The sequence below is a fragment of the Pygoscelis adeliae genome, unplaced genomic scaffold (genome assembly GCF_000699105.1).
Source record: "Pygoscelis adeliae isolate BGI_AS28 unplaced genomic scaffold, ASM69910v1 Scaffold74, whole genome shotgun sequence".
In the NCBI taxonomy this organism is placed as follows: Eukaryota; Metazoa; Chordata; class Aves; order Sphenisciformes; family Spheniscidae; genus Pygoscelis; species Pygoscelis adeliae.
Genome location: NW_008824665.1, coordinates 1190140 through 1199292, shown reverse-complemented (window position 1 = coordinate 1199292; position 9153 = coordinate 1190140).

Sequence of the window (9153 nt, the reverse complement as noted above, 5' to 3'; positions counted from 1 at the left end):
GGTGCCGAGGGGGAGCGACGCCCGGACGCGGCCGGGTCAGGTGAAATTGTTCATCTGCATTCACAAGCGACACGTGTGTGTCTGTGTGTGGAGGAGCTCGAGAGGAAATGCGCTGAAGCACTGCTGCAAAAGCGATGCCGTTGAAAGGTATTTTTAAGTTACTAAACGGAATTGAGGCGAAATCCACTGGTCTTTCCTCACTGTTTCAGTGCCAGCGTCCCACCGGGGAAGAAAGACCACGTGGCCCTCTCAGAGCTGGGCAGCGATGCTCGACGGGCCTGCCATGGCCGGGCTGCTCCAGCTCTCCCCCATCCCAAACCGCGCTTCTCATCATGGAGCCATGACCATCTGATTTCCGGAGATGCTCGATGCATGCATGTCCGCCAGGAGATTTTCCTTCGCGTCCTTGTAGCTGTTAGCGTGCACAGAACTGCCCAGCAGGTAGGCAGGTATCTCATGGCCACACAAGCCCGACAGATTCACACCATCAGCATTGCTCCACCTCTCCCATCAGCAGGACCCTCTCCAGGAACGCTTTCAGAGCATGATAAATTGGGCATCCCGCTTTCCTACGGAAAGGGGGACAGGTTCGCACCCTCTCCCTGTTTCTCCAGCAGCCCGGTGGTAAGGTGCGCGCTAGTGCCCGAAGAGCTGCTTGTGTTTCCCACCTCTTGGCAGCATGTCCTCGTCTCCAAACGCAGGCATCCATGAGCCAGTGGAGATGTCTCAAATCGCTGCGTTGGAATTGGTCTGGTTTGCGTGGAATAATAAAGTGTTTGCAGGACTTGACTAGCTCAGGTTAACTCTGTAACCTGACTATGAAGCCCACTGGTTAGGACAGTCAACAGGGCATGGGGGAAAAAACAGGGCTTGGTGTTTGCTGCAGTGAATATTTAAGCACATCATGAAGAGTAGTAGAACTTAAATGGGAGACAAGTTGTGAGAGTCTGAGGTGTTATATCATATAGCTGAGTCATTAGAGAGTTCTTTTGGGAGATGTAAACGTTGGTTCCTTCAGGCAGAGAGGAGATTTGAGTCTCCCATGTTTGGTGCATGGCATTTAATCACTGAGGCCCTAAAAAAGCTGTTTTTCTAGCACCATTTTGTAGAAAGGGTGACAATTCAAGGTCACATACACAGTGGGAGCTTTAGCAGCCTGTTCCTGAATTTCACCCTTCCATCTTGCCTCTCCTTGCTAACCTAGCTTATCTAGCTCTCACTTAGTGTGGGGACAGGGGTGGCTTTGAGAAAATCTTGCCTTTTGCAGCCTAAGTCCTTTTACATCTGGAATGCAGACATTCAGCTCAGGTTTCCAGGTACCTGAAAGGTAGACTTGCAACCCTTGCTCCTTCTGCGGCTCTAGGACTGTATACAGACGGTGTGGAACACGACGGAACGATTGACACATGACTAAGTAAGATTCTGCCTTTTCTGAGAGTAAGACAATATTATTTTTTAAAACTGATAATCAGATAGAACAGCTGAACGTGAGCTGCCTACGGGAAGGAGCCTTTGTGTAACCCTCACAGATTTCAGGAAAGCATCACAAAGGTGCCCACAATCTGTCTACATCTTGATGCAACACTGAGGCCTTATATGTGTCTTTAATGAGATACTCACATGTGTAAACATTTTTGAGATGAGAGCCCAAGGTTGCAAGCCAACTGCCATTATAAATTCCTGTTCTGTCTGCTTATAACTTTCCCAGAACAATTTCCTTGAGGAATTGTCTTCTATGATTAGTCCCAGCTCAAAGATGATTTTTGAATGTTTGAACAAAGTCCAACTACTTTTGAAGCACATAGGCTACGAATACAGATGAATGTTTCTAACCTTAAAAAATTGTGCAAAAGTAACTCAAGAAGGATTGAGCTATAAAGTTTGTATGCACCTAATAGACATCAACAAGCCTGAAAAAGAATTAAAGCAGTAGTATTGTCATTGGTTAAATGTTTGCTTTTGCCCACACTAACATATATTCGTTTTGAATAGTTGATAGTCTTCTGGCCTACAAACTTCTTAATACAGCATGTGAAACAGTTCTTTAAATTGGGTCCATATAGTTCTCTTCTTATACAAGAGAAACTGAAGAAAAAATGAAATTTAGGTAACAGTGTTAACTTATCTTCATAATGTGGGCACCGATCAGTTAACAATCCAAATGATGGTCTAGACTAGACAAAGCACATCTGAAGTGGCATGTTTGAAATTAATTTTTTAATGCTGTTCGTAAATATGAACATTTTCATGTTACACCTTTTTTTCTTTGCTTATCCGTTTTGGCCAGGTATATGCTTACACTTCTCTTTCTTTCATTTTTTGTAAGCCTTAGTCTAAGCATGAAAATGGGATTCTCAAATTAAAGATTTTAATTCCTTTTCATATCCATTAAGGTTTATGAAATTAAAATTAAACCATTGAAATTGATAATTTAATTGGTATGAATTGTGTTATTTAGTTGTTGTTCAAAATGGGAAAAATACCTCATTTACAAAACACAAAATATTTCAAAATTCAGCCACAACACAATTGACCACCTTCACGTATGGACAGTAAGTGAAATCACCGAATAGTTATTCCAAACAAGTACACCTGCTGTCTTTTAATGAACTGTATCAATTGACTAGCTGGAACCAGAGGTGTTTGTGTCATCACTAGATGGATCCAGCACCTTGTTCACTGTGGTCACGGCACATGACTACAGGGCAGGCAGTCCTGCAATCCCGTCGTTACCTCAGCTGGAGACTGAAGACTGCTGGAGGGTTGCCAGTATAGAGGAACCCCCTTGGACTGCATCTCCTACATACATGCTTCCCGAATGAGCAAGCACTGATGGGCTTGATGCAGCCCTTGCTGCCAGGTAGGGAGAGTGAGTGTCTGGAAGAACTCTTACTTCAACCTTAAAATCTTCTCATTCAGGTTAGTGCAAGAGAACAAGATCTTCACAGTGTAAATATTTGGAGATCTGTCTCCCATATATGTAACATTTCTTTAGACAGGAAACAACAAGCCTTGTTGCCACCACAGGCTCTCCAAGGACACCAGAAGAAACAGTATTTTAATATTTTCTTTCTTTGGCTCCTTTACTATTTGACACGGTTGTATGCATTCATCCTAGTATATGCACTAGTTTACATCTTTGTACAGAGTAATTGTAAAGCCAACAAACAGGAACACTATGGATTTTTTACTCAAGACAGTCAGAATCATAGCAAATCATGCTGACGTGTGTTTTAAATCCCGTGTGACTGCTTCATAAATAATTTTTAAAAAGCTTTCATGAAAAGAATTTTTTCTATGATATGAAGCTGCCATTGTTAGTTTAGACAGAAGGCTTTTCTGTGTTCATTAATATTGCTGACTGTAGTCTCTAAGTTGATTTGCAAAGATGTATGCAATTTTTTTCTTCCTTCTTGGAGAAGCTCTCATAAGAAAATTCTCACCTTTCAGCTCTGAAAAAGTTGTAATTCTGCTTCTGCATTTTCTTAGAAAGTTCAAGTCAAGTCTTGATCTTCCTTTCTTGTTTTGTTTTTAGTTGGCTGGTTAGTTGGTTGATTGGGTTTACTGACTGATTCCAAAACGCCTACTGAGACATTTTTCAGTCCTTATTTTAATTCTTATGAAATAAGAACTTTTTGGAAAGGGAAGTTTTCTCACAAGTTTTTATTAAATAAATGCTTGCAGAAATCGACAATTCTAGCAATCTTTACAAAAATCAGCTTCCTTTAGACCAGTCAGGTCTACTCCAATGCTATTGTACTCGAAATCATATCTTTTTAGATCATCTGGAAAAGTTGGTTTAAAATATTCATTATACCTGCACTTGGGAAGGTGGCCAAGTAGGTAGTCTTTTTTTTATGGGGATTGCATTCAAATTCAGATTTTATGAAAGACTTCTAGAAGCTTTATCATCACTTTAAACTGTATAGACTATGTGCACTGTATTGCAGGAGCGAGGGTTAAAAGCAAATCCTCCACGAGCCCATGACTGATGCATTAGCAGCCAAAAGACCACCATGATTTTATCACTGTTATGGTCTTGCTCTCCTTTACTTCTCCATTTTCACTTGCGTTTGTAGTCAACTGATGAAATTGCATCTTATAGAAGCACCAAGTTCTGGAAAGTATTTCTCTGATACCTCAACCTACAACTGTAAGGGATGCAGTTCCATTGTAGTCTGAGATCATTTATTTAATTAAGTGTAGAGTACAGGTCTTAGATTGTTAACTGTTTGATCTTTGATTAGTCAGCCAAGTGGTACATATAATTAAGATGAAGATCAAATAAAATAGATGATCAAATAATTGAAAAATGGTCCAGTTGTTAAATAGACCCTCCCTTTTTTACCTCTGGAAAATCTATCAGCAAAGTAGCAAATCAACCAGTTTTTTAGATTAGTTTTAATTTTTATGAATTAATCATAAACATTTGCAGAGGATTATTTAATGATGTTGGAAACGTGAGCTCTGAGTTTGTAGTTCTCAGTCACAAAGATTGTGTGGAATTGTTTTCTTTTGACTGATACTAACCCTGATAGAGGAAAGCACTTAGGAAAACACTTTGTTGAAGAACACACTTTGTGTCCCCTGACTATACTGGGAAATCTGTGATGTCTAAAAGTTCTGCAATTTATGTGTGAGTTCTTGAATGATCAGGGGTGAATGTGTATGTTGTGATGAGGCACAAATCTTTAAAATCTCAGGCTAGGAATAAGTAAAGATATTTTTGGATATATTTTTTCCCCTGAAGCACCAGGCTTGTTCGATGCAGAATTCTTTGGAAAAGCAGCATGTGTAGCTAGTTAGTATTTAGCACAGCCACACAATTTTTGTCGTTATATTATCACATAGTAACTGGAGGCAGATAGGCTGTCCTAGTTGTGAAGGGTACAGAGAAATCCTTCTTGAACTCATTTAATTGTCTGAATCTTGTGTATCGAATTTTCATCTCCCTTTCGGCTGTGTCAACAGTATTTCTTCCCATCTAAAGCATATTCTCAAATATTTGTTTGCACAAATCCAGAATTTTCTATTGGACAGTACTTGGGCAAACTTAAACTTTGATTTTTATATGCATTAGTCGTAGTGTAACTGAACTGCTTACTGAAAGCAAGCACAGACTGGTCATGAGCACAGCAGAAGTAAACACAATTTTTATGAGTAGTCACTTGGTATGTTTTTCCATAACTCCAATAATAAAAATCACCTGTACTATATTACTTCTCTGCTAAAGGACATACAAACTTATTCACAGTAATAGTAAATTTCATTCCTCCACTTCTGTGAGGTCTTTGGTTTGTTTCCCTGCTTTATAATTTTTCAGGCATCTTCTCTTTGATTATTTCTGTGTTTTAAATTACTGTATGTGACACTTTTGCTTCTGCACACATACAGTGACAAGCCCTGAAAAATCAAATTAAATGTCCTTGTGACAAAATTCAGTGGGAAACGGGTTTAGGATTTCCAACTCAAGCACCAGAAAAAATTGCCTTTATCAATTTCAGTAGAACAAAAGACGTGCAAAGTCCTGACAGTTCAAACACAGTCATGTGAATAGTCCCTTTGACTATTAACTTTTGGTCACTAAACCCCTAAAAACTTAACATTAAATGTGTAAATATTTGTAGGCTCTGAAGACAAAAAGATGAGGTATGTGCTAAGGCGTGGTCTTACGGAGCCTTAGGATTATGTTGACCTTTAGTTGGTAACAGTGAGTCCTTATCAAGAAGAAAGTTACTCCATACGCTGCCAGGCCAGCTATTCTCCAATATTTTTTGAAAGATGCTAACTTTTTGTCTGATAGGAGCTTTGTGTCTTAGCTTAAAAGCCAGCCCTGCGATATTTCACTGCTTTAGGATCAAGCCATATTACCTTACTTCCAGTTTTACCACTCATTAAAGCATTTTAACTGTTGTTAGTAAGAGGCTAGAAAATTGCCTATTTTAAATAGGGCATCAAACAGAAAAGCATGTTTCTATTGATTAGAAAGTGCTTTATTTCTGCTCAGTCTTAATACCTTTATTACTAGTTCGGCATGGAAGCACTGATGAGAGTTTAAAACCCATCAGGGTTACTTGCCACATCTCACTGCCAAGTGAAATCTTAGGTAATAAATGAGGAAAGGCAGAAATAGTGTCAAAACACGCCTCAGACTGTGCTGATCAAGTAACCCGTCCTACTTGAATAAGGGGCAGTATGTCAGTGTGCCTGTCCCATGAGACGAAATACAGCGACGCCATAAGCGAGGGAGTTGCTTCCCGCAGCTTACACCCCCTGCCCGGTGTCTCCCCAGTGACTCAGTCATCTCTTTTAAACCATCTGTAGGAAGCAAGAGACAAATCATGGTCAACGCACATGCTAAATCTAGCTCGGAAACGTCCAGAGCACTTGCTCTAGAATTGGCAGTGTCTTCTCAGCAGCTAGCGAGGATGGTCAAAGGGAAGTCCTTGGCGAGAGGACTTCTAACAACTCCCTGTTGGCGTGGGCTGCAGGAGACGGTACTTTTTTACTTTGTGCATAGAGGAAGAAGTTAATAGGATACAAACGAAATTCACAGACGTGAAGATGAGAGGTGGTGTGGAAGCCAGACAGGTCCAGGAAATAACATGAGGACTTAATATTTTCAGAAAAAGTACATTTGCTTAGTTCACACACTTAGTGAACAGAAAATTAGATATGATTTTGGAATATAAAATGGATGCAAAGTGACATTTTTAATGTTTGGTGACATTTGTAAAGATGCTGTTGCTGGTATACCCTAGGAATTGTAATAATTTAAGGACACTGTGGTGCTAGAAGTATATTGGAGAATTGGAAATCGTCCAGAGAAACGCAACAAAAGTGATGTTGGAAAAAGCTGGAGTTTCAGCCATAATGTGTGTTTGTTTTGCAGGTGTCTGCAGGTCGAGGCATTAAATCACAAGGTAATAATCTCCAACTATTTAAAGGAGGGGGGTGATATTTCAGACCCAGATTGAGCTCACCCCCAGTGAGGTACCTGAACTAGAAGTGTTGCTGTAGAATTTCTCATCGAGAACACAAACCTTCACCTACAACCTCTGCATTCTCTGGAGCTGCTCATTTCTCTCCATTGACTGCTAGGAGAGCCCAGGGTAATTAGACGTCTAGCGTGTGTCTCTCAGTAGGGACCTAGGGTAAAGAGGGAGGTATGTGAGCCAATGGCATAAGAAAAAAGAATATTTAGACTGAACATCAGAACAGTTTTGAAGACACATTGGACACTAACAGTGAAATACAGCCCGTGAGAAAGTGATAGAAAATCAATTACAGGGACACTCAAATTTAGCCAGGATAAAATACTAAAGAATTGCCTGTAGAGAGTAATCCTATGCTGATCAAGAGAGGGCTCATATAATCTGTAAGATTATTCCTACCATTAATATATACAATACTCTTATCTGGCAAAGGACAGTAATCTATAATTTAAGGCTCTTACCTGATACCAGGATTAAAGTAACAGGTGATTATCCAGTGCAGGAAAGAATGTGATTTTATTCCTCAACATTATGCTGGGGAATAAAATCACATTCTTTATATGGATAAATATATGTGTGTGTATAAACATATACATATATATGTAAATATTTATATATGTGGTTTTATATGTGAATATATATATAGTATTACATACATAATTTTAATATTTTTTTTCCTAACTGAAGCTTGGTGGTGCTTTCAGTGTCTGCTAATTGACACTTCTGCATCCCCCTGCTGTCAGATACCATTAGCTGAGGGTGCTCTGAGCCGGGTTCAGCCTGGCCTGGGTAGCCGAGAGCTCCTTCCCATGTTTCTTGTCTTCATTCTCACAAAACTGGACAGCTCGCTACAGTCCACTTAAACATGACCTCCCAAACCAAACACTGGCAGGTAGATGAAAACAGATTTGTGGGTTCAGCCCTGGCTTCATGTTGCAGACATTGCCTGCTCTTCTTTGCTCTGGCGTCTGCTGCGTTTGGAGGCAGTGACGCTTCATGCTGATTTAAAAAGTGTTTAAGAAGATCAAATCTGTATCCTACGAATTTCTTCATTGTTCAGCTTCTATCAACTGTCCTAACATACCTTTAACCTGTCATTTAAATTATATACCATGTTCCTCAGCACACTGAAATGCATTCATTGCTGTGCTGATTCTGTTTTTTTTTCTTCATAAAACTTCTATCCTACTTTTCACTTCTTTTCTTTAACTCTTTCTCCTTTCTGATGCTTAGATTATTTTCTTTCTCTGCAAAACTTCCCCTTAGCTTAGATCAGCTCTAGCACATCTATGCATAGCTGTCACCACTTTCAAAATACTGCTTTCAGACTTCCAGTTAGACCAGCTTCTTCTCTGGTGGGGTCACAGAGAGGTTATGCTGCTTCTCAGCTAATCCTCTGAGGCCTAGAAACAGGTTTTTCAAGCAGAATAAATAACTCTGCTGAGCCATTACACTCGTTACAAAGTGTTAAATAGCTGATTTCAGTGTTTTTGTAGACAATGATGAGTGAATACTGCATTTTGTTTCTTTTTTTAGCCTGCTTTCCTAAGGAAACAAAGCTTACACAACTGTTCTGCCTGGCTGTCCGTCTGCTTGTCTGTCAGCTTGCTTGTCTGTCAGCCTCTCTTTAATAACTTTGAACCTGTTGGTTGATTTCAGGCTGGGATAGAGATTGCAAAGGTATGCTGGCCCTAAAGTTCATGTATTTCTACAGCTTGGGAGAGAACAAAGTCCTAACTCACCGCTCTCATGGGACAACAGGCATCCCCACCGCCATTCGGGGTGGCAGTGGCCACGGCATCGCAGTCCAGCCTGCAGGCTCTGGCCAGCCACCATGCATCCCTTCCCGGGGGCAAAGAGCTTGAAGTGGGGGGATGTTCTGGTGAGAAAAGCGTTGATGAAGTGGGAAGGAAGGAGGCCTGCTCTGTATGGGGGACAAAAGTCTGTAGGCAACCGAGTTTCATTATTGCTGTTGTTGGTGGAACAAGCGTATTTGTGACAAAGAAGAAAGCGTGCAAAAAGAGTTTCCTTCACAGGAGTCTTTCTCTTCTTGGAAAGCGTGTATGTACATCATAGACTCACAGTGCATGTGTATTCATTTTTCATTTGGGTGGTTCGGTCTTGGATTTGGGTCACTGGGTGCCACTGAAATACAAAC